This window comes from Neofelis nebulosa, chromosome 12 (genome assembly GCF_028018385.1).
Source record: "Neofelis nebulosa isolate mNeoNeb1 chromosome 12, mNeoNeb1.pri, whole genome shotgun sequence".
NCBI classification, from domain to species: Eukaryota; Metazoa; Chordata; class Mammalia; order Carnivora; family Felidae; genus Neofelis; species Neofelis nebulosa.
The window spans coordinates 66,046,885-66,074,027 of NC_080793.1; the positions used below are offsets into that span (position 1 = coordinate 66,046,885).

Consider the following 27,143-nt stretch of genomic DNA (forward strand, 5'->3'; position numbering starts at 1 on the left):
GTGTACATGTTTCAGTCCCTGCTTTCAGTTCTTTTGGATATACATTCAGAGGTATTTCCAGTTTCCACAGTGGCTGCACCATTTTACATTACCTCCAGCAGTGCCTACAGGTTCCAATTTCTGTAAAACTGCCAGCACTTGTTATTTTTTGTTTTATTTGTTTTGATGGTAGCCGTCCTAATGGGTGTGCAGTAGTATCTCGTTGTGGGTTTGATTTTCATTTCTCTAATGATTAGTGTTGCTGAGCATTTTTCATGTGCTTATTTGCCATTTGTATATCTTGTTGGGGTTATAACTATTCAAGACCTTTACCTATTTTTAAATTGTTTATTGTTGTTGCTTGAGTCATAGGAGTTTTAAAAAATATATTCTGGTTATTAACTCATCAGATACATTATTTCCAAATATTTTTCTCATTATGTTTGTTTTTTCACTACATAGTGTCCTTTGATGCACAAACGTTTTTAATTTCTATGAAGTCCAGTTTCTTTTTGTTTTGTTCCCTGTATATTTGATGTTAGAGCTAAGAAAATTGTTTGCCAAATCCAGTGTCGTGCAGCTTTTCCCCTATGTTTTCTTCTAAGAGTTTTATAGTTTTTGTCCTTATATTAAGGTTTTGATCCATTTTGAGTTAATTTTTTTATTAATAGTTTTAAATGTTTATTTTTGAGAGAGATTGAGACAGAGTGTGAGCAGGGGAGGGGCAGAGAAAGGGGAAGTCACAGAATCTGAAGCAGGCTTCAGGCTCTGAGCTGTCAGCACAGAGCCCAACATGGGGCATGAACCCACAAACTGTGAGATCATGACCTGAGCTGAAGAGGGAGCCCAACCGACTGAGCCACCCAAGCATCTCTCCGTTAGTCTATTTGTATTTAATATGACTGGTGATACCATTGGATTTAAGCGTGCTTTTTATTTCCTTTTTTCTTTAACTCCAACTATTCTACGTTTCATTTTCTTTCCTTTCTTGTATCTTTTGATGATTTTAAAAAGCCATTCCATAGTTTATTTCTTAGTTTCAAAATTATATACTCTCTTTTTTATTTTTAATTTTTTAAATGTTTATTTTTGAGAGACAAGAGTGAGAGCAGGGTAGGGGCATAGAGAGAGGAAAACACAGCATCTGAAGCAGGCTCCAGGCTCTGGGCTGTCAGCACAGAGCCCCACATGGAGCTTGAACCCACGAACTGTGAGATCATGACCTCAGCCAAAGTAGGACGCTTAATCAACTGAGCCACCCAGGCACCCCTATGCTATGTTCTCTTTCATGGTTATCCTAGAAATTGCAGCATGCATGTGTAATTTACCAAAGTTTACCTTTCCTTTTCTCTCAGACCATATAAACACTTTATAGCAATTCACCTGCTAGCTTATGTGCTATTGCTGTTGTCAGTTTTCTACATTGTATACATGATTGCTTTCTTCTTTGTTACATCTTCTGCCTTCTGCCTTCCTCCTGGGGTAATTTTCCTTCTACCTAAAGAACATTCCTCAGAATTTTCTTTGCAGGAGTGAACTTTCCCACTTTTAAAATCTACCTGATAATGTCTCCATTGCATCTTTATCCTTAAAAAATATTTTTGCTGTGTGTAGAATTGTAGGTCACCAGTTTCATCCAGAATATTGAAACTTCCTGCTTTTAGGATTTCTTCTTTGCCTTTAGTTTTCTGCAGTTTTACCATATATTTTGTTTCTAAGGAGTGTGTTTGGTACCATTTCCCACAGAATGCTCTTAGACTGAGCCCAAGTTACCCACCCTGGTGTTGGCTTAATAACTCTTTCTTTATTAGCTCCCTTTTTCTTCCATCACTTCTCTACTTCCCTAACAGTTGTCACCTTCCAAATAAATGACCTCTACTGAAATCTTTTTCTCAACATCTGCTTTGAGGGAACCCAAAGTAAGTCATTTATCTTTCTAGGGATTAATTAAGCTTCCAGGATCTGTGGATTAGTGTGTGTATTGGGTGACACAAAGATATACTTGGGAGATGTTCAGTTTCCTTAATGGTGAAAGATTTTGGAAACCTGTGGATCAAGATAGAGCATACTTGATCCCAGACAGATATGTAGATTTCTCAGTTCCCCCAGAGTTTCCCAAATGGTGGATCTACCATGCATGAGAAGCGCTGCCCCCACCCCCAGCTGTTCTCATGAGGTTTTATACATTTTTGGCCATCCTCCCCACCCCTTGCTTGAGTGTTAGTGCTCTGGAACCCAGTAATATGCCTGCCCACTCAGGCGGTTGGAGTAACTGATGAACAGCAATCCCCAGACATTCTTCAGAGTTTACTGCAAGACTGGGTACACATGAAGACTAGTTTTCTGGGAGCAGTGTCTTAGCAGGCCTAACCTTCAGGCATGTTCAGGCTCCATTCTGAAATATGGAATATCCTACAGTTAAGGTTAAAATGAAAAAAAAATTTAATTTGAAAGAACAGAGAATTTATGAATATTGGGGGTTTATATGAGTTTTGTAGAGAGGAATGATTTATGAATTTTAGCATGATCATAAGCTTTAAGTTAACTTATCGGTGTTAATGCATGAAATTATTATTCCCCTCTGAAAGACAACTGCCTTTCTGTAGAGTGCTGTTTTTATAGTATACTCGTGAGTATTTCTTCAAGGTTCCATTGGGTAGTTTTTTGGTTCCCACTCCTAACCCAGTGGATATGCAGATATATAGTGATGATGTGAAAACCTTACTTGTTAATTTATGTATACTTCACCGTCAGTAGACAGATAATGCTATACGTAAGAATTACATATGCTTCTGAGCATTTACCTCGCCAGATATTTTAAAGGTTCAGGAAATTTAAAAAAAGAAGAGCTGAAGTACCTGCGAGAAACTTTAGGAGACACACTGATAACATAAAAGGAGAAACCATAGATTGAAATAAAACTTTTAGATGAACAGAGAACAGTGAAGAGAAGTACAACTGGAAATAAGAAAAAGAATGAAAAGTTATAGGACTAATCAGATGGAGGCAGGAGATGTAAATACTCAACAAACTGTACTCAGGGTGGAAGAGCATAGAAATGTATGTCATGGCAAGAGCTTGGTAATTCAAGCTATCAGGGACCAGACTTAAACATGTTGAATCCATGTGCTAAATACTGTAACTATTACCTATTATGAGAACATGCAAAAGGAAATTTATGGAAAACACAAAACCATAAATGCCTTCATGAAAGTACAACTTGCCAGTGGAGTTTGGATCAGTGCATGCTAAGATTAAGTCACCACCTTGAAATGGTCCAGTGGTTTTCAAGTACATGGGCAGATAAAATACTTCTGGAACAAAATTACCCTAGCCATAGTAAGTTGAATTTTCTTCTATATGGTCTTAGTAAAGACAGATTATCTTATGTAAAGAAGACATGATCAGCATGGACAATGAAATTGTAAACAAAACACTACTTTACAAATTGTACTTTTTTGCTGGAGCATTAGTCTGTGTTTTAGAGAAAGCAAGAATGTTTTTAGAGAAAAAGAAATGGGGTGCCTGGGTGGCTCAGTCGGTTAAGACTCTGACTCTTGAATTTGCCATGGTCATGGGTTCAAGCCCCATGCTGGGCTCAGTGCTGGGTGTGAGCCTACTTAGGATTCTCTCTCTGCCCCTCCCCCCCCCCCCCGCTTGCATGCATGCTTATGTACACTCTTTATCTCTCTCAAAAAAATAATTTCTTATCCCATTTATTTATTTTTTATGTTTATTTAGTTTTTGAGAGAGAGAGACAGAGCACGAGTGGTAGAGGGGCAGAGAGAGAGGGAGACACATAATCAGAAGCAGGCGCCAGGTTCCGAGCTGTCAGCACAGAGCCCGATGTGGGGCTTGAACCCACAGACCATGAGATCATGACCTGAGCCAGAGTCGGACGTTCAACCGACTGAGCCACCAGGTGCCCCTTATCCCATCTATTAATATTAAATGCTAAGCATTGGTATTGTTTGATATACCTTTTCTAATATATAGATTATTAAGAATTTGGAACATGAATCTTTTCAGCTGAGAATTAAAATTTCAGAGGTCTTGAGAGAAATTTTGAATTGAACTTGGGTGAATGAGGGAAACTTAATCAGCTGGAAAAACTGATTTTACTACTATATGGCAATGGGAGAGAAAAATCTATGCCAAACCCTTATTTTGGATATCTATCTTGAATTTTTATACAAGGGGAATAGAAATAAATTCTTATTCAGGAAAAAAAAGAGCATATTGCAGATATGTGTCTCTTATTTACAATTGCCTGCTTTTTTGTTGTCAACAAAAAAGAAAAAAAATTCTAGTTTAACTCCTTGAAAATTTGAATGATTTCCATTTTGGAAATTATGCAATTTCATATTAAATAGTGAATGGTAAGGTAGTGAGATGGAAGTGTTCTGTTCATCTAGCATCATTGGATTGATTTGACAAATGGAATTCTTTTAAACTGTGTGGAAAACACTTTGCTCCCTTTATCCTTTGGCAGAGGCAGACATTGTGGTTTCCCTATTGAAGTTTGGGTGGGTAAACTTGGGATGTGTAAACAGAAACTGTAGACAGAGAGATAGCCTCTGACTGCTGGAAGGTCCCACTGAGATGTTAGCAGGAGACTGCGCTGAGGAGGGGGCATGAGATGGGATGGGATGGGGTGGGATGGGGCTGTTAGAGAGACTTAAGGGAGGAATTAAGCAATGTGGACACAAGTGAGGAATGCAAATGCTCATAATAAAATGATAGTTCCTTCTCAAGCAAGAAAAGAAGCCAAATATTCTGAAGAATTCTGCTTTTGACACGAATAAAAACAAACAAGTTACTCTTCATGTTGAACCTTCATTTCTTTTTGTGACAAGTTATTCCATCATAACATCCTACTGGCTATAGATTTCACCTTTGATATTGAATGAGAAATAAATTATTTCTTTCCAGATTCCTTCATCTTCTTTAGTTCATGTCTGTGACTCCTACCCATACTTCTTTGCTTTGGCAACATAACATTTTATTGATCTTCACATTCTTCCAGGTATAAAATCTATATAGAGAGAATTTAAAATTATTTTTTTTACTTCTTGGCTTAGATTTTTTTCTTTTTTACTGTAATCGTGTGTGTGTGTGTGTGTGTGTCATTGACTAAATGACATTTTCCTGTTTATTAATGGTAATAATTACTGTTAACATTTTTCTCATTTAATCTCTTTTGGTTCTATGAGATTAGTATCAATACCCCTTTCTTTTATAGAGAGATGAAATATTTTGGGCCACACAGCTAATAGTGGTTGAGTTGAGATTGGAACCTAGTTTGTTAGTGATATGTTTGGATTTCACATTATAAACTGTACTGTGTTTGGTCTTGCATGTAGAAAGAAGGTGAGCTGAGGTTCCCAAGTTATGTTGAAATTTATAATTTATTTAAATTTGGTTCTTGTTCTCAAGTAGACTCTTCTCCCTATTTGCAGCTAGAAAAATAAAAGACCTCAAATATAATTTAATAAACCAATAAGAACCATAGCACTTTTGTAGTAATTTTTGTTGTAAACTAATGTTTATACAACCCATGACTTGACAGCTGACCAAACCATCTTATATTTCCATATTTTGAATGTAGCAGGAACTGGCTTAGCAAAGTCTTGAAACCTCTGACTCTAATATTTGTGGTACAATAAAATAAACAATTTTGGGGCATTCAGGTTTGTATGGCGCACAGCCTGTCCAGGATATTGATGCTTATGCTCATTGTTGACTCCCTTGCTTTCATGAGCAGTTTTGCTGACATTTAGGCTTGACGAGATATTATTTCTACCTAGTGGAGAAATTTTGGAGAAACCATCAGCTGCTTTTTATTAGAAATGATAATATCTAACATTGCTTGAATGTTTACAGTGTGCCAGGCACAGATCCAAGTCCTTCTCTATATCGACCCATTTTAAAATTCACAGTAGCCCTGGGGTGCCTGGGTGGCTTAGTTGGTTAAGCATCTGACTTTGGCTCAGGTCATGATCTCACGGTTTGTGAGCACGAGCCCCATGTTGGGCTCTGCACTGACAGCTCGGACCCTGGACCCTGCTTCAGAGTCTGTGTCTCCTTCTCTCTGTACCCTTCCCCTGTTTGCACTCTGTCTCTGTCTCAAAAATAAATAAACATTAAAAAAAAAAATTCACAGTAGTCGTATTCGGTTTTTTCCTATCTTTCAGATCCCAAAACTAAAGAACAGACAGGTTAAATAACTTCTCAAGGTCACAGGGCTAGTATATGGCAGAGTGGGGATTGAGACCTTGGCCGTCTACCTCCAGAGTCAGCCTCCTTCATCATTCTGTTATACTGGCATTTATTAGATGGAAAGAAGGAGGCATAGGTGACTCATAAATAGCTGTTCACGTTTTTGGAAAGGTTTGACTTTATGCCTAGTAGCAGCTCAAAATAGTTAAGTAATTACCATTCATTAAATTCTTAACTCATATAGGATGAGTTGTCTTGTATCTAATCTTATGGTGGAACATAATGAGTAAATCATATTTTTTGTGTTTATATAAATTTAGGTAAGCTTGCATTTCCAGTAAACAAAATGACCTACTAGAAAGATAGTGTTTAAAACAAAACTTTGAAGAGTGGATTCAGAATCATAGTAATAGTCACAGAATAATCAAGCAGTGTAGACCATGCTTTGTTGGTCTTGCACTCCATCCTTATCACTGAATATTTCAGAAGTGGCAGGCTGAATATTTTGAAATTGCCCAGGTTGGCTATAGGCAGAATTTGTCTTTGACACCTTCTCATTTCATCCACCACTGGCACGTTGGTCTGTTCTGCCTTTCCCATTACTGGGTAGGGTACCCCACCATCTTTACTCACTGTCAGTAAGTCCCTTCTAAGATATTCATATTAATGTTTAAAAGTATGGGACGCCCTTTCTTAGGGCATTTACATTGAACAAAAAAAAATCAAAGGCCAGGCTATAGGGTTACTTTTGAGATTTGCTTCTTCACTCCTTCCTGAAGCTCAGGAGATTTTTCCTTCTCATCCTTGTCTGTCTGTCATCAGTCTGTCTTGTTCTCTTGCCAAGTCTAGTTCCAAGAAGGAGGAGTCTTGGCCCAACTTACCACCAGTGACATGCTAATAATGATAATGGTGAATGATTGGAAGTGATTCATTGTAGACCGCTGTTTTGATCTCACCTTCCCCTTCTTCCCATGGTTGAAATCTAGTGAGTAGTTTATCATCTTTGGGCATTTAATATTACCCTGTGTCCTGTACCAGTCCTCCTCATTGTCATCAAAACTACTGAGGTAAACGAGTTAGATTAAACTGAAAATTCCAACCCAGTTTTTGAAAATAGCGGATTGTGCAGTTTTGCCAGTTTGCCAGTCTGTTGCTTAAAGTGGCCCTTGGTCAGATAATAATTGGTCAGTTCGGGTGTGGTACAGTTGATTCTCCATTTGTTCCCAAGGCAGTAGTGTGTGGTGTAATCAGGTGTCACTAGCAGGCCTGGGGGAGAATATGGAGTTAGGATCATAAGTAACACGTAGAGGGTAGAGGGATCCAGAGACATAAATCTCTCCCTATTTGTCTTTTGCAGAGGCGTCTCGTAATATCCCTTTTGGTCTTAGAATTAGAGCTTTTGCTTTGGTAATGGTTAAGGTCATTCTTCCAGGGCAAGGACATGGAGAGAATGTCAGCCTAAGTTTTTAAAATGGCATGGGGATAGGCTTTTGTGGTATGTTGTGTGTGTAGAGGTGGGATGTTTTACACAGTTGAAGATCTGCAAGGACAGAGAATCAGTCCTGACAAACATGTTTTGTGTGATGGCCAGAGGAAGAAGAGTCCTCAGAAGGACTGACTTAGAAGGAGCTGTTGGAGAAAGGAAGAGTGGTGTTCATGAAACCGAGGGAGGAGGGCCCGTGTTAGGGCAAGTACTAAGCTCTTTGTTGCTGCAGAGAACGCAAACAAGGTAAGGCCTGAACAGTTAATACCGGACTTGTCCCAGAAGGTTTAGTAACACAGAGTTGCTGTTGATCTTTGTTCACAAATCTTCAACATGATGGTGGGAGCAGAAGTCATTTCTGGAAACTGAGGAACAATTACTGAGGAAATGGAGACAGCAGTGAGTGAGTGTAGACTGTTCTTTCAAGAAGCTTGACTGTGAAGGAAAAGAAGGAAGTAGGAAGTAGGATGACATGATCAAAGAAAAGGTTTTCGCTTTATTCTTTTTAGGATGGGGAAAGAAAAGTTTATAATAGGCCAAGAGAAAAGGAGATGATGGATAGGGAGAAAAGTCTTAAAAAAGATGGGAAGGAAAAGATAGGAGTAGTAGAGCATGGGTGGGAAAAGACAGGGGTCTCAGAGCCCTCAGGGAAGGGTGCAATTTCAGCTGACAATGAGGCAAGTGTGGGGAAGTTGACATTCTAGACAGTTCAAAGGGTGGAGAAACTGCCTCTGACTGAGTAGAATACAGTGAATACAAAAATACACGTAATTGGGGCGCCTGGGTGGCTCAGTCGGTTAAGCGTCCGACTTCAGCTCAGGTCATGATCTCACGGTCCATGAGTTCGAGCCCCATGTCAGCCTCTGTGCTGACAGCTCAGAGCCTTGAGCTTGTTTCAGATTCTGTGTCTTCCTCTCTCTCTGACCCTCCCCTGTTCATGCTCCGTCTCTGTCTGTCTCAAAAATAAATAAACGTTAAAAAAAAATACACATAATAGAGTTTCAAAAGATTCTGCAATAAAAATGCATGGAATTTAAGATTATACATTTAAAGTTTCTTCTGAATTATCTTTTTAATTATTCCTAATGCACAGTTGATTAAAATGATGTAAAAATTTTTACAAATTTTGAAAATAATCTGTTAAACGTAAAAATAAAATTTTATGTGAACTGCAGCTCTTGATGGGTGGGATGGTGGTGATATTTTCCTTGAGAAATGTATCATTGCTAATCTTTTGAGTGGTCCCTGTTTGGAGCCCTGGTTTTGACATCTTAGCACTATTATGTACCTCAGGGAGAGTCAGGTGGAGTAATAGGAATGGCTTCTGTAAAGGGAAGACACATTTCCCTTCCTTTACCTCTCCTCTGCTGTTAATACTGTACTCACAGAATACTTTATTTCACTTCTCACACTCTAGGCACCAAAGGTGTAGGGGTTTCCCCACACCAAGCAATTCTCAGACACCAGCTGGAGATAGTGTCAGATTGCACAGGTTAAGAGCTGGCTCCTACAAGATTGCCCTTCCTCCTCACCCTTCGGACAGATTACAAGTCCAGGTTGTCCATACTTCTGACCTACCAGCTGTAAATGGAAGGTTCCCATCACCCCCTCCTTGGGTTTGATTCATTTGCTAGAGCAGATTATAGGATTCAAGAAAACAAGTTTACTTGCCATATTACTAGTTTATTACAAAGTATATAACAAGAAACAGATGAATAACCAGATGAAGAGACAAGCAGGGTCCAGAGGGTGCCTAGTACAGGAGCTTCAGTCTCTGTGGAGTTTGGTGTATACCACCCTCCAGCACGTGGATGCATTCTTTTTTACCAACACGGAAGCTCTCCTAAACCCCAAAGTTCAGGGATTTTTATGGAGGCTTTGTTATGGAGGCATGATTGATGAAATCATTGGCCATTGGTGATTGATTCATCCTCCAGCCCCTCTCTCCTCCTTGGAGGTATGTGTGGAGGGGTGAGGCTGAAAGTTCCAACCCGTGAATCATGATTGGTTCCCCTGGCAACCAGCCTCTATCCTCAGGAGCTTTCCAAAAGCATTAACATAAACTCAAGTATGGTTGAATGTGGCTTATTATAAATAACAAGACACCCATTTCACCTTTATGTTTGTGAAGCTATTTCAGTAACCAAGAACTAGAGACCAAATAGAATAGAAGATGTTCCCATTACTCTTATCACTTAGGAAATTCCAAGGGTTTGGGAGTTGTGAGCCAGGAACATTGGATAAAGACCAAAAAACATATTTCTTACTTCACAGTATAGCATCACAACTTTCTTCTGCAAAGTAGGAGAGAAATGATTATGACAGGAGAGGGAGGAAAACAGGGGCTTAGACTTCACTTGTTCTTGCAGAGTTTTTAGGAAAGAGAATGATGCCAAATTCATATTTTGAAACTTTATCCCCAAAGTGATGGTATTTGGAGGTAAGGTTTTGAGAGGTGATTAGGTCATGAAGATGGAGCATTTATGAGTAGAATTACTCCCTTATAAAAGAGGACCCAGAGAGCCACATAGTCCCTTCTAATGTGTGAGTCCACAGCAAAAAGATGGCTGTCTGTGAACTAGGAAGTAAGCCCACGCTAGACACTGAATCTATGGTGTCTTGAACTTGGACTTCTCAGCCTTCAGAACTGTAAGAAATACATTTCTGTTATTTATAAGCCACCCCATTTGCGGTATTTTTTTAACAGTCACCTGAACAGAGTAACAGTACGTAAGAAAGGTGAAGAACTAGAAGTTGATCTTAAAACTAATTGTGCCTGTGTATTCCTTAGAAAATCTCTGTAGATCCCCACTGGAGGTGTACCTCAAATTTAAGGCAGTAGCATAGAATAAAGACTGGAAGTGTGGCAATGACAGGGCTGGGTCAAGGTCATCTCCCTCTCTTCAGTGTGTTTTTATTGCTCTATAATACGTGGCATTAAAAATTTTTTTTTCTTGGGGCGCCTGGGTGGCGCAGTCAGTTAAGCGTCCGACTTCAGCCAGGTCACGATCTCGCGGTCCGTGAGTTCCAGCCCCGCGTCAGGCTCTGGGCTGATGGCTCGGAGCCTGGAGCCTGTTTCCGATTCTGTGTCTCCCTCTCTCTCTGCCCCTCCCCCGTTCATGCTCTGTCTCTCTCTGTCCCAAAAATAAATAAATAAAAAAAAAATTTTTTTTTTCTTAACGTTTATTTATCTTAGAAAAGAGACAGAACACAAGTGGGGGAGGGGCAGAGAGAGAGGGAGATACAGAATCCGAAGCAGGCTCCGGGCTCTGAGCTGTCAGCACAGAGCCTGATGCGGGGCTCAAACTCATGAACCACAAGATCATGACCTGAGCCGAAGTTAAACACAACTTACTGAGCCACCCAGGTGCCCCTACAATACATGGCTTTTGACTGTCCTTAAATCATTCTAGGTTTAGTTGGGTAAGTGACTGATACAGGGTCCGAGTCTCCTCATTTGTAAACCTGGGAATTTGAGTTTAGTCAATCCCTAAAGTTGCTTCCAGTTCAAAAACTATGATTTTATGACCTAATTATTTGTATAGGCCACCCTTGAATTTGGTAATACATAAAGGTTGAGACAGTTTCATCTCCTTTCCTTTTTTTAATTTTTTTTTTAACGTTTATTTATTGAGAGACTGAGAGAGAGAGCATGAGCATGGGAGGGGCAGAGAGAGGAGGAGACACAGAATCTGAAGCAGGGTCCAGGCTCTGAGCTGTCAGCACAGAGCCCAACATGGGTTCAAACTCACAAACTGGGAGATCATGACCTGAGCTGAAGTCGGCCACTTAACCGACTGAGCCACCCAGGCACCCCTCCTTTCTTTTTTTTTTTTTTTTTACTTTTATTTATTTTTGAGAGACGGAGAAACAGAGCACACATGAGAAGGGGCAGAGAGAGAAGGAGACAGAATCTAAAGCAGGCTCCAGGCTCTGAGCTGTCAGCACAGAGCCCGATGCAGGGCTTGAGCTCGCAAACCACGAGATCGTGACCTGAGCCCAAGTCGGCCGCTTAACCAACTGAGCCACCCAGGCACCCCTCCTTTTTTTAATGAAATGTAAATCTGGTTAGTTTTTGTCTTCTATACTATGATATGTTGAAAATTATTATTTGATTGTTTGAACTCTGGAGTCTGTTCTTAAAATATATTGGTAAAAAGGTCATCTCTCAAGATATTAAAAGTTAAGTTATATTCCTTGTATATAAGAAATGCTGACAGATTCTCTTTTTTTTCCATTTGCTCTTGGTATGCCACATATTTAGCTGTTGATTGTGGATGACATTTTGTTAGGGAACTAATGTTTTCAATTAATGATAACCCAGGTTCATAGACCAGTGTCCAATTTGATGTCACAGTGATGGTCATTTCTCTGAGTTTTAAGACTCCCTCTTCTCTCCCATCTACAAGTACAATGAAAGAAACTAAAGAGTCTGAGCCAAGGAGCAAGGCGGGGTGGGGGGAGCAAAAAGCAAAAAAATAGAATAACTCCTACAGAGAGGAAAAAATATTTTGATATCTAGGAGAAAGCAAAATAAATGGAAAGACTTGTTGGCCAAAGATAAAAAAAAATGTGAGAATGAGTGATAGGTATTTACTCAGTAACCAAACATTCTGGAGAGAAATCATTTTTAAAAAATTTCAATAGGTTTCAGATACACAGCTATATAATTCAACATTGTGTACGCTACAAAATGATCACTGAAAGTCTAGTACCATCCATCACTATACAGTTGACCCCCTTCACCCATTTTGCCTACTGTCTTCCCTTCTGGTAACCATTAGTCTATTCTCTGTATCTATGAGTTTTTGTCTTGTTTTGTTTCTTAGATGTTTTAGATTTCACATATGAGTGAAATCATATGGTATTTATCTTTCTTTGTCTGACTTACTTGGCTTAGTGTAATAATACCCTTGGGGTCAAATTGTCGCATATGGCAAGATTTCATTTTTTTTTTTTATGGCTGAGTAGTATTCCATTGTATAAATGTGCCCCATCTTCCTTATCCATTCATGTATCAGTGGACACTTAATGTTTCTTTCATATCTTGGCTATTATAAATAATGCTACAATGAACATAGGAGAGAGTATAACTTTTTGAATTAGTGTTTTTTATTCTTTGGAAAAGTATGCAGAAGTAGAATACCTGGGTCATATGGCAGTTCTAAATTTTTGTAGGAATGTTTTACATAGTGGCTGCACCAATTTACAGTCCCACCAATAGTGTATCAGGCTTCCCTTTTCTCCAAATCCTTGTCACCACTGGTTATTGTTTTTTTGTTGTTGTTGTTGTTTTGTTTTTGATAAATAGGCATTTTAACAGACGTTAGTGATATCTCACTATGGTTTTGATTTGCATTTTCTTTAAAAAAATTTTTTTTTTAATGTTTATTTTTGAGACAGAGGGAGACAGAGCGCGAGCAGGGGAGGGGCAGAGAAAGAGGGAGATACAGAATCTGAAACAGGCTCCAGGCTCTGAGCTGTTACCACAGAGCCCAATGCGGGGCTCGAACCCATGAACCGTGAGATCATGACCTGAGCCAAAGTCGGATGCCTAACCAACTCAGCCACCCAGGCGCCCCTGATTTGCATTTTCTTAACAATTAGTCATGTTGAGCATATTTTCATGTGCCCATTGCCCATCTGTATGTTGTCTTTGGGGAAATGTCTATTCAGATCCTCTGCCCATTTTTAAAATCAGGTTTTTTTCTTGTTGAATTATATGAGTTATTTACATATTTTGCATATTAACTCCTTATTGGTTATATGGTTTGCAAATATTTTCTCCCATTCAGTAGGTTGCCTTTTTGTCTTGGTGATGGTTTCCTTGGCTGTGCAGAAGATTTTTAGTTTGATGTAGTCTCATCTGTTTATTTTTGCTTTTGTTTCCCTTGCCTTTGGAGTCAGATATATCACTCAGACTGATGTCAAAGAGCTTATTGCCTACATTTTCTTCTAGGAATTTTATAGTTTCAGCTCTTACATTCACGTTTTTAATAAATTTTGAGTTAACTTTTATGTATAGTATAAGACAGTGGTTGAGTTTCATTATTTTGCACATGCTCTCCAGTTTTCCCTGAACCAGTTATTGAAGAGACTGTCCTTTCTCCATCATATGTTCTTGGCTCCTTTGTCATTGATTGTCTATATATGTGTGTGTTTATTTCTGGATTCTCAGTTCTGTTTCATTGATTTCTATGTTTGTTTTTGTTTCAATACCATACAATTTTGATTACTGTAGCTCTGTAGTATAGTTTGAAATCAGGGAGCATGGTACCTCCAGCTTTGTTCTTTTTCAAGATTACTTGATTATTCAGAATCTCTTATTCTATACGAATTTTAGAATTATTTGTGCTAGTTTTGTGAAGTATATCATTTGAATTTTGATAGGGATTGCATTGAATCTATAGGTTGTTTTGGGTGGTTGTGGACATTTTAATAGTATTCTAATCCATGAACATGAAATATATTCCTGTTTATTTGTATCTTTTTCAGTTTCTTTCTTCATTGTCTTATAGTTTTAGGTCTTTTGTGTAGTTTGTATAGTTTTAGGTCTTCTAGTATATAGGTCGTTTGCCTTTTTGTTTAATTTATTCATAGATACTTCATTTTGTTGAATGCAATTGTAAATGGGATTGATGTCTGTATATTGATTCATTTTTAACTTTTTAAAATGTTTTTATTTGTTTTTGAGAGACAGAGAGAGATCTCGAGTAGGGGAGGGGCAGGGAGAGAGGGACACACAGAATCTGAAGCAGGCCGCAGTCTCTGAGTTGTCAGCACAGAGCCTGATGCGGGGCCTGAACTCACAAATTGCACGATCATGACCTGAGCCAAAGTCAGACACTTAACCAACTGAACCACCCAGGTGCCCATGTATATTGATTTTTCATCCTGCAACTTTACTGAATTCATTTATTTGTTCTAACAGTTTTTTTGGTGGAATATTCAAGGTTTTCTGTATATATCATCTCATCTCATCTCATCTGCAAACAGTGACATTTTACTTAGTCCTTTCCAATTTGGATGCCTTTTATTTCTTTTCCTTGCCTAATTGCTGTGGCTTGGACTTTGAATACTATGCTTAATAAAAGTGGTAAGAGTAAGGGCATCCTTGTTTTGCTCCTATTCTTAGAGGAGACATTTTCAACTTTTCATTATTGAGTATGATGTTAGCTGTGGGTTTGTCATATGTGGCCTATATTATGTTGAGGTATGTTCCCTCTATCCCCACTTTGTAGAGAGTTTTTATCACAAATGGATGTTGAATTTTGTCAAGTGGTTTTTTTCACCTATTAAATGATCATATAATTTTCATCTTTAATTTTGTAATGTGATGTATCATGTTGATTGATTTGTGAATGTTGTGCCATCCTTTCATTCCTGGCATAAATTCCAACATGATTGTGATGATGATCCTTCAAATATATTGTTGCACTGGGTTTGCTAATATTTTGTTGAGGGTTTTTGCATCTGTATTCATTAAGGATATTGGCTATAATTTTCTTTTTCTGTGGTGTCTGACTGTGGTTTTAGTATCAGGGTAATTCTGGCCTAAAATGTGTTCAGAAATTTTCTCTCCTCTTCAGGTTTTTGGAAGAGTTTGAGAAGGACAGGTATTAAATCTGCCTTGAATGTTTGTTAAAATGTTTCACCTGAGTGAAACAGGTTCTGGAGTTTTGCTTGTTGGGAATTCTTTGATACTGTTTCAGTCTCCTTACAGTCTATTCAGATTTTCTATTCCTTCATGATTAGTCATGGAAGATTATATGTTTCTAAGAATTTATCCATTCCTTATAGATTGTCGAGCTTGTTGGCATGTAATTGTTCATAGTAGTCTTTTATGATCCTTTGTATTGTTGTGGTATCAGTTGTAATTTCTCTTTCATTCTATGATTTTCCTTATTTGAGCTCTATTTTTCTTGGTAACTCTAGCATAGAGTTTGGCAATTTTGTTTATCTTCTCAGAAACGAACTGTTAGTTTTATTGAACTTTTCTGGGTGTTTTTTTTTTTTGGTCTCTATTTCATTTTTCACTCTGATCTTTATTTAATTTCCTTTCTTCTAGTAATTTTGGGTTTTGTTCTTCTCTTTGGCATAAAGTTGAGATTTTTCTTGTTTAAAAAGATTTTTTTAATGTTTATTTAGTTTTGAGAGAGAGAGAGAACGCAAGCTGGAGAAGGGCAGAGAGTGAGAGAAAGAGAATCTGCACTATCAGCTCAGAGCCCCATGTGTGGCTTGAGCTAAAAAACTGTGAGATCATGACCTGAGCCAAAGTCGGATATTTAACCGACTGAGCCACCCAGGTACCATGAGATTTTTCTTGTTTCTTGAGGTAGGCCTGTTATTGCTGCTAACTTCCCTCTTAGAATCACATTTGTTGTATTCCATAGATATCATATTTCTGTTTTCATTTTTGTCATATTTGTTATGTCATATTTCTATTTTCATTTGTCTCTAGGCATTTTTTACTTTTCTTTTGATTTCTTCAGTGACCCATTGGTTGTTGAGTAGTGTGCTGTTTAATATCCATGTTTTTTGGTTTTTCCCATTTTTTGCTTGTAATTAAATTCCAGTTTCATACCATTGTGATCAGGAAAGATACTTGATATGATTCAGTTTTATTGAATTTATCGAGACTTGTTTTGTGGCCCATAATGTGATCTGTCTTGCAGAATGTTTCACATTCATTTGAGAAGAATGTGTATTTTGTTGCTTTGGATGGATTGTTCTAAATATATCTCATAAGTCCGTCTGGTCTAATATGTTGTTTAAGGCCCACTTTTCCATATTGATTTTTTTTTTTTTTTTTTTTTTTTTTTTTGTCTGAATGATCTATCCATCAATAAATGGAGGGTATTAAGGTCTTCTCTGTTGCTTTCAGTTCCTCCTGTTAGGTCTGTTAATATACACTTCCTGTTTTTAGGTGCATCCCTGCTGGGTACATGTGTAAGTATTATGTCTTCTTGCTGGATTGATCTCTTTATCACTATGTAATGCCCTCCTTTTTCTTTTATTACAATATTTGTTTTAAAGTCTATTTTGTGGGGCCACCTGGGTGGCTCAGTTGGTTAAGCAGCTGACTGTTGGTTTTGGCTCAGGTCATGATCTTGCAGTTCCATGAGTTTGAGCTCCACACTGGGCTCCTTGCTGATGGTGTGGAGCCTGCTTGGGATTCTCTTTTTCAAAATAAATAAATAAACTTTAAAAAAATAGTCTATTTTGTCTGATGTGATTATAGCTCTCTTTCAGTTTTACTTGCACAGAATATTTTTTCCTATCCCTTCACTTTCAGTCTATGTTTGTTCTTCTGATGTGAGTCTCTTACAGGCGGCATATAGGTGGATCTTTTTTTTAAATCCATTCAGCCTTTCTAATGTCTTTTGATTGGTGAAGTTAGTCCATTTACTTTTAAAGTAATTATTAGTAAGCATGTACTTATTACTATTTTGTTAATTGTTTTCTGGCCTTTTTAAAAAAAATTCCTCTCTGTTCCCTTTCTTCTTTTCTTTGTGTTTTGATGGCTTTGATGTTATGTTTAGATTCCTGTCTCATCTTTCTTTTTGTATTTACTTTAACTTTTTTTCCTGTGGTTACTCTGAGGTTCACTTAAAATAGCCTGTGTAAATAACAGTCTATTGTAGTTGATGGCAATGTAATTTTATTATTTATTTATTTATTTATTTATTTATTTATTTATTTATATTTTAACTTGTTTTATTTTTTATTTTTTTAAATTTATATCCAAATTAGTTAGCATCTAGAACAACAATGATTTCAGGAGTAGATTCCTTAGTGCCCCTCACGCATTTAGCCCATCCCCTCCTCCCAAACCCTCCTGTAACCTTCAGTTTGTTCTCCATATTTATGAGTCTCTTCTGTTTTGTCCCCCTCCCTGTTTTTATATTATTTTGTTTCCCTTCCTTAGGTTCATCTGTTTTGTCTCTTAAAGTCCTCATATGAGTGAAGTCATATGATTTTTGTCTTTCTCTGACTAATTTCATTTAGCATAATACCCTCCAGTTCCATCCACGCAGTTGCAAATGGCAAGATTTCATTCTTTTTGATTGCCGAGTCATACTCCATTGTATATATATACCACATCTTCTTTGTCCATTCATCCATCGATGGACATTTGGGCTCTTTCCATACTTTGGCTATTGTTGATAGTGCTGCGATAAACATGGGGGTGCATGTCTCCCTTCAAAACAGCACACCTGTATCCTGTGGATAAATGCCTAGTAGTGCAATTGCTGGGTCCTAGGGTACTTCTATTTTTAGTTTTTTTAAGGAACCTCCATACTGTTTTCCAGAGTGGCTGCACCAGCTTGCATTCCCACCAACAATGCAAAAGAGATCCTCTTTCTCCCCATCCTCGCCAACATCTGTTGTTGCCTGAGTTGTTCATGTTAGCCATTTTGACAGGTATAAGATGGTATCTCATTGTGGTTTTGATTTGTACTTCCCTGATGATGACTGATGTGGAGCATTTTCTCATGTGGACAAGTGTCTGCTCATGTCTTTTGCCCATTTCTTCGCTGGATTATTTGTTTTTTGGGTGTTGAGTTTGATAAGTTCTTGGTAGATTTTGGAAACTAACCCTTTATCTGATATGTCATTTGCAAATATCTTCTCCCATTCTGTCGGTTGCCTTTTAGTTTTGCTGATTGTTTCCTTCGCTGTGCAGAAGCTTTTTATTTTGATGAGGTCCCAGTAGTTTATTTTTGCTTTTGTTTCCCTTGCCTCCGGAGACGTGTTGAGTAAGAAGTTGCTGCGGCCAAGATCAAAGAGGTTTTTGCCTGCTTTCTCCTCGAGGATTTTAATGGCTTCTTGTCGTACACTTAGGTCTTTCATCCATTTTGAGTTTATTTTTGTGTATGGTGTAAGAAAGAGGTCCAGGATCATTCTTCTGCATGTCGCTGTCCAGTTTTTCCAGCACCACTTGCTGAAGAGACTGTCTTTATTCCATTGGATATTCTTTCCTGCTTTGTCAAAGATTAGTTGGCCATAACTTTTGGGTCCATTTCTGGGTTCTCTATTCTGTTCCATTAATCTGAGTGTCTGTTCTTGTGCCAGTACCACACTGTCTTGATGATTACAGCTTTGCAGTATAGCTTGAAGTCTGGGATTGTGATGCCTCCTGCTTTGGTTTTCTTTGTCAAGATTGCTTTGGCTATTTGGGGTCTTTCCTGATTCCATATCAATTTTAGGATTATTTGTTCTAGCTCTGTGAAGAATGCTGGTGTTATTTTGATAGGGATTGCACTGAATATGTAGATTGCTTTGGGTAGTATCAACATTTTAACAATATTTGTTCTTCCTATCCAGGAGCATGGAATCTTTTTACCAATTTTTTGTGTCGTCTTCAATTTCTTTCATAAGATTTCTTTTTTTTTGTTGTTAAAAAAATTTTTTTAACGTTTATTTATTTTTGAGACAGACACAGAGCATGAACGGGGAGGGGCAGAGAGAGAGGGAGACACAGAATCGGAAGCAGGCTCCAGGCTCTGAGCCATCAGCCCAGAGCCCGACGCGGGGCTCGAACTCATGGACGGCGAGATCGTGACCTGAGCTGAAGTCGGACGCTTAACCGACTGAGCCACCCAGGCGCCCCTTTCATAAGCTTTCTGTGGCTTTCAGTGTATAGATTTTTCACCTCTTTGGTTAGATTTGGTTATATTCCTAGGTTATATTATGGTTTTTGGTGCAATTGTAAGTGGGATCGATTCCTTGATTTCTCTTTCTGTGGCTTCATTCTTGGTGTATAGGAATGCAACTGATTTCTGTGCATCGATTTTATATCCTGCAACTTTGCTGAATTCATGAATCAGTTCTAGCAGTTTTTTGGTGGAATCTTTTAGGTTTTCCATATAGAGTATCATGTCATCTGCAAAGAGTGAAAGTTTGACCTCCTCCTCGCCAACATGGATGCCTTTTACTTCTTTGTGTTGTCTGATTGCAGAGGCTAAGACTTCCAATACTATGTTGGATAACAGTGGCGAGAGTGGACATCCCTGTCTTGTTCCTGACCTTAGGGGGAAAGCTCTCAGTTTTTCCCCATTGAGGATGATATTAGCATTGGGTCGTTCATATATGGCTTTTATGATCTCAAGGTATGATCCTTCTATCCCTACCTTCTTGAGGGTTTTTATCAAGAAAGGATGCTGTATTTTGTCAAATGCTTTCTCTGCATCTATTGAGAGGATCATATGGTTCTTGTCCTTTCTTTTATTGATGTGATGAATCACGTTAATTGTTTTGCAGATATTGAATGAGCCCTGCATCTCAGGTATAAATCCCACTTGGTCGTGGTGAATAATTTTTTTTAATGTGTTGTTGGATCCGGTTGTCTAATATCTTGTTGAGGATTTTTGCGTCCATGTTCATCAGGGAAATTGGTCTATAGATCTCCTTTTTAGTGGGGTCTCCATCTGGTTTTGGAGTCAAGGTAATGCTGGCTTCATAGAAAGAGTTTGGAAGTTTTCCTTCCATTTCTATTTTTTGGAACAGTTTCAAGAAGATAGGTGTTAACTCTTCCTTAAATGTTTGGTAGAATTCCCCTGGAAAGCCATCTGGCCCTGGACTCTTGTTTTATGGCAGATTTTTGATTAGTAATTTGATTTTCTTACTGGTTATGGATCTGTTCAAATTTTCTATTTCTTCCTGTTTCAGTTTTGGTAGTGTATATGTTGCTAGGAATTTGTCCATTTCTTCCAGATTGCCCATTTTATTGGCATATAATTGCTCATAATATTCTCTTATTATTGTTTTTATTTCTGCTGTGTTGGTTGTGATCTCTCCTCTTTCATTCTTTATTTTATTTATTTGGGTCCTTTCCTTTTTCATTTTGATCAAACTGGCTAGTGGTTTATCAATTTTGTTAATTCTTTCAAAGAACCAGCTTCTGGTTTCATTGATCTGTTCTACTGTTTTTTTTTTGGGTTTTGATAACATTAATTTGTGCTCTATTCTTTATCATTTCCTGTCTTCTGCTGGCTTTGGGTTGTATTTGCTATTCTTTTTCCAGCTCCTTAAGGCGTAAGGTTAGGTTGTGTATCTGAGATCTTTCTTCCTTTAGGAAGGCCTGGATTGCTATATACTTTGCTCTTATGACCGCCTTTGCTGCATCCCAGAGGTTTTGTGTTGTGGCGTTATCATTTTCATTGGCTTCCATATATTTTTTGATTTCCTCTTTAACTTCTTGGTTAGCCTATTTATTCTTTAGTAGGATGTTCTCCAGTCTCCAAGTATTTGTTACCTTTCCAAATTTTTTCTTGTGGGTGATTTCGAGTTTCATAGCATTGTGGTCTGAAAATATGCACGGTATGTTCTCAGTCTTTTTGTACTTAGGGCTGATTTGTGTCCCAGTATATGGTCTATTCTAGAGAACGTTCCGTGTGCACTGGAGAAGAATGTATATTCTGGTGCTTTAGGATGAAATGTTCTGAATATATCTGTTAAGTCCATCTGGTCCAGTGTCATTCAAAGCCATTGTTTCCTTGTTGATTTTTTTATTAGATGATCTGTCCATTGCTGAGTGGGGTGTTGAAGTCTCCTACTATTATGGTATTACTATCGATGAGTTTCTTTATGTTTGTGATTAATTGATTTATATATTTTGGTGCCTCCACATTTGGCACATAAATGTTTACAATTGTTAGGTCTTCTTGGTGGATAGACCCCTTTATAATGATATAATTCCCTTCTCCATCTCTTGATACAGTCTTTATTTTAAAGTCTAGATTGTCTGATATAAGTATGGCTATTCTGGCTTTCTTTTGTTGACCATTGGCATGATAGATGGTTCTCCATCCCCTTATTTTCAATCTGAAGGTGTCTTTAGGTCTAAAATGGGTCTCTTATAAACAGCTTATAGATGGATCTTTTTTTTCTTATCTATTCTGTTACCCTATGTCTTTTGATTGCAGCATTGAGTCCATTGACATTTAGAGTGAGTATTGAGAGATATGAATTTATTGCCATTATGATGCTTGTAGAGTTGAAATTTCTGGTGGTGTTCTCTGGTCCTTTCTAATCTTTGTTGCTTTTGGTGTGTGTGTATATATATGTATATATACATATATAGGGCTGGTTTAGTGGTCACAAACTCCTTTAATTTTTGTTTGTCTGGGAAACTTTTTCTCTCTCCTTCTATTTTGAATGACAGCCTTGCTGGATAAATAATTCTTGGCTGCATATTTTTCTGATTCAGCACATTGAACATATCCTGCCACTCCTTCCTGGCCTGCCAAGTTTCTGTGGATAGGTCTGCTGCAAACCTGATATGTCTTCCCTTGTAGGTTAGGAACTTATTTTTCCTTGCTGCTTTCGTGATTCTCTCCTTGCCTGAGTATTTTGTGAATTTGACTATCATATGCCTTGTTGATCGTTGGTTTTTGTTGAATCTAACGGAGTCCTCTGTGCTTCCCGGATTTTGATGTCTGTGTCTTTCCCCAAGTGAGGAAAGTTTTCTGCTATGATTTGCTGACATAACTCTTCTACACCTATTTCTCTCTCTTCCTCTCCTGGGACCCCTATAATTCTGATGTTGTTCCTTTTTAATGAGTCACTGATTTCTCTCATTCTTAAATCGTGCTCTTTTGCCTTAATCTCCCTCTTTTTTTATGCTTTATTATTCTTCATAAGTTTGTCCTCGATATCACTGATTCTCTGTTCTGCCTCATCCATCCTTACTGCTGCAGCATCCATTGGAAATTGCAGCTCAGTTACAGCATTTTTTATTTCATCCTAACTAGCTTTTACTTCTTTTATCTCCGCAGAAAGGGGTTCTAATCTATTTTGGGGGCGTCTGGGTGGCTCAGTCGGTGAAGCAGCCGACTTCAGCTCAGGTCTCTGAGGTGAAGGTGATCTCTTGGTCCGTGAGTTCAAGCCCTGTGTTGGGCTCTGTGCTGACAGCTCAGAGCCTGGAGCCTGTTTCAGATTCTGTGTCTCCCTCTCTCTGACCCTCCCCTGTTCATGCTCTGTCTCTCCCTGTCTCAAAAATAAATAAAACGTTAAAAAAAAATAATCTATTTTGGACTCCAGCTAGTATTCTTTTTATTTTAATTTTTTTAAATGTTTATTTATTTCTGAGACAGAGAGAGACAGAGCATGAGTGGGGTAGAGGCAGAGAGAGAAGGAGACACAAAATCAGAAGCAGGCTTCAGGCTCTGAGCTTTCAGCACAGAGCCCGATGGTGGGGCTCGAACTCAAACCATGAGATCATGACCTGAGCTGAAGTCGGTCGCTCAACCGACTGAGCCACCCAGGTGCCCCTTTTTTTTTTTTTTTTTAATTTTTAATGTTTATTTATTTCTGAGACAGAGCACGAGTGGGGGAGGGGCAGAGAGAGAGAGGGAGACACAGAATAAGTAGCAGGCTAGACTCTAGCTAGTATTCTAATCATGGTTCTAAATTCTGGTTCAGACATCTTGCTTGTATCTGTGTTGGTTAAGTCCTTGGCTGTCGTTTCTTCCTGCTCTTTCTTTTGGGATGAATTCCTTCATTTTGTCATTTTGAAGGGAGAAAGGAATTAATGAGGTAGAAAAATTAAAATTAAAAAAATATTAAAATTAAAAAATTAAAAACAAACACACACACAAAATCGAATAAATGATGCTAGATCCTAGGTGTGTTTTTGTCTGGGTGTTGAAGGTGGCTTGATAGATTAGAGGAAAAAGGAGGGGGAAGAACAAGGGAAATTGTTTGAAAATTTGAAAAAAATACTGAAGTAGACTAAAATGAAATGATGGAAGTAAAATAGAATTTGAAAAAAGTTACACAAAAGTAAAAAGTATAGTAGAAAAAATAAAGAAAATATTTTTAATAAAAATTGAAAATAAAAATGAATTTTTTCTTTATTCAAGAAAAAGAAAAGAAACAAAAAAGAGAAAAAGAAAAAGAGAAAGAAAAAGAAAGAAAGAAAGAAGGAAAGAAAGAAAAAATAGAATAGTTGGACCAGCTAACATTCTGAAATACGACTGAAATTACTTCGATTTCCCCTAGAAGTCAAACTATTAAGTGCTTTATAGTCTATAAGCAGGCAGTGAGACTTGTGTTCTTGAAGAGTGAGGTTGACACAGTTGGGCAGGTTTAGTGTAACAGCTCCGTTCTCCACCCGATGGCGCTGCTACCCTACTGCGGTGGATTGTTGTGGCACTTGTAGGTGCCTATGTGCATGCGCAGAAACGGTGAAAATGGTGTCACCCAGCTACCCAGTCTCTAGTAATGGAACTCCGTTATCCCCTATCAGCAATTGCACACCCATCCTTCATCTTTGGCTTCTGCCCACTCCCCACTTCCACACTGTCTGTGACCACGCCCCAGGCAGCACCCCCTTCCCAAGTTTTGTCTCAGATGCAGCTGCCTTCCCTGGCCCCCCACTTCTGAGGGACTGTGGCTTTGACCTACTCTGTCCCTCACTGAGCAATGGCCAGGTGCCAGCTGCACCCAAAAATGCTTGTGGGACCGCACTGCTGTTGGTGCCCAGAGACTGCGGCCAGGTGCCAGCCCGCCCCAGAAAAAGTTCATGAGATAGTGTAGCAGCAGCCCTCAGGGATTTTGGAAAATCACAGCACACATCTGGCACCAGGCTTCACCCCCAACGACCTTGTTCCAGCACCAGTGACTGTGGCTGTTCTTTGGGGTCTGCTGGGCCCAGGTGGCCTCAAAGCCTCTACCAAATGTCCTTCCAACAGTGGAACCACTTCTCCCGTGTGGCCCGAGAACCTCCTGGACCCCACTCTGCTCCTGGGGATTCGCCCTTCCCACCAGAGCACCAGGCAGGTATCGAGCTGTGGAGATTCCAGACTCTGTGCTCCCCCTGTTTACAGTCTTAATGGAATTTAAACCCTCTGCTTTCTCCTTTCTCCCTTTTTAGTTCAGTCCCTGTGGCTGTTTCCACTTTTCCACTTTCTTTGCAGCTGCTTTTGGGGGGGCATTGCTTTTCCTGAACTCTCTCCCCATCTCTGTCCTCTGTCCACAAGCAAAACATCTCCCTGTCCTCAGTGACTTCTCTCTCCCCAAGTTCACCTCTCCAAGCTGTGTACCTGCTGAATTCTGTGGTTCAGGTTGTGCAGATTGTTGTGTTAATCCTCAGATCAGTTTTCTAGGTGTTCAGGATGGTTTAGTGTTGGTCTGGTTGTATTTCATGGATGCACGACACACAAAATACTTCCATGTTGTCCCACCATCTCAGCTCCTCCTCTCCTCATTGGTTTTAATATAGGCATTTACAGCTATAAATATTCCTCTGAGTTCTGCTTTAGTTGCATCCCATAGATTTTGATATATTGTGTCTTCATTTTCATTATCTCAAATCATTTTCTAATTTCCCTTTTGATTTTTTTGACCCATTGGTTATTTACCATTGTGTTAATTTCCACGTATTTTTGATTACTCCAAATTTTTCCTGCTACTGATTTCTTATTTCTTTGTGGTCACAGAACATTCTTTATATTACCTATCCATTTATAAATATATTAAGGTGTGTGTGTGTGTGTGTGTGTGTGTGTGTGTGTGTGTGTGTGTGTGTGTCTTTTGTTAGAGAGGTATATTTCCTAGCATGTGGTCTGTCCTGGAGAATGTTCCATGTGACCTTCAGAAGTATATATCCTTTGGGTGGGTGAAGTGCTCTATAATTGGCTCTTAGTCTAGTTGGTTTATAGTGTTATTTTAGTGTTTCCTTAATGATCTTCTGTCTAGTTATTCTATGTATTACTGAATGTGAAGCTTTGAAGTCTTCAACTATTAACATTAAAGTATCTATTTCTCCCTTCATATCTGTCAGTTTTTGCTTTATGAGCTTTGGTGCTCTGTTAGCTGCACATGTTTATACTTGTTATATATTTCTCATGAATTGATACATTAATCGTTATAAATATCTTTTTTTATCTCTATTAACATTTTTAAGTTTTAAAGTCTGTTTTGTAGGGTGCCTGTCTGGCTTAGTTGTTAGCGCATGCAACTCTTGATCTCAGGATTGTAAGTTTGAGCCCCACAGTGGATGCATAGATTACTTAAAAAATAGAATCTTAAAAAAAAAGTCTATTTTCTTTAATATCAGTGTGTGGTCATGCCACCTTTCTTGTTTTTGCATGTTTTCATGATACATCTTTTCCATTTTTTTTTTTTACTCCCAATCTACTTGTATCTTTGAATCTATAAAGTATGTCTTCTGTAGGCTGCATATAGATTTTTTATGTGTTTTTGTACAGTCTGATAATCTCAGACTTTTGGTTGGATTGTTTATTCCATTCACATTCAGTGATGTTACCCATATATAGTTGACCTTGAATTACATGGGTCCACTTATAGGTGTGTTTTTTATAAATAAAGTACAATACTGTAAATGTATTTTCTCTTATGATTTTTAATAACCTTTTTTCTTGCTTTATTATAAGAATACAGTATATAACACATATAGCGTATAAAATATGTGTTAATCAACTGCTTATGCTGTCTATAAGGCCTCTGGTCAATGGTAGTTTTTGGGGAGTCAGAAGTTATATGCAGATTTTCAACTTCTCCCCCTATGTTGTTCATGGGTCAACCATAGTTGGATTTATTTTTGACACATTTACTTTGTATTCTCTGTATGTCTCTTGTCCTTTTTATTTGTCCTTTATTGCATTTTTTTTTTACCTTAAGTGAATATTTTTAAATATAGCCTTTTAACTTTTTTAAATGGTGTTTTCACTATACTTTTTGAGTATTTTTATTAGTGGTTTTCTAGGACTTACCATATATATCTTATCAAAATCAGCTTCCAATTTATACCAGATTAATTCCTATTCAGCAGTATATAGACACATTATTCCTGTATAGCACTGCTCCCTTCTCCTCCAACACAAAAAGTTATACACATTGCATCTTTTAATGTTATAAACCCAAAAATGTATTGTTATAGATACTACTTTACCATATGTAGTAATTTCTTTGGCCTCATACAACTGTGTTCCTATATACCTCATTTGCACTGGTATTGGCAAATATATCACATATATCTTATTTTTGTATGTTACTGGCCTAATGACATGTACATAGTGTTTCATACAGTTGGTACTTATGTCAGTTATGATATCCAGGAAGAATATGCATTTATAATGACTTTTACTGGTGTTCTTGTTTTATTATGTGGATTCATATTACCTTCTGTGGTTACTAGCTTTTAGTCTTAAGAACTTACTTTCGTATTTTTTGTAAGGTACGTCTTTTAGGAGCAAGTTATCTCAGTTTTTGTTTATCTAGGAAAGTATTTTTTTCATATAAAGTTTTGAAAGATAACTTGGCTGGATATGAAATTTTTGGTTGACAGATTTTCCTTCGAATATTTTGAATGTGTTATCCCATTCTTTTTTGACTTGTATCATTTCTGCTGAGAAGTCTGTTGTTAATCTTATTGGGGTTCCCTTGTAAGTAATGGGTTATATTTCTCTTGCTCCTTTTAAGATTTTTTTCTTGT

The 27,143-nt window shown here is 38.1% G+C and overlaps 1 protein-coding gene across 4 annotated transcripts in view; it reads left to right on the forward strand.

Annotated features, from left to right (window-relative positions):
• The window catches only part of FANCC (FA complementation group C), a 264,563-nt gene that overhangs the window by 40,681 nt on the left and 196,739 nt on the right, over positions 1-27,143 (forward strand). The gene's annotated exons all lie outside the window — the stretch shown is intronic.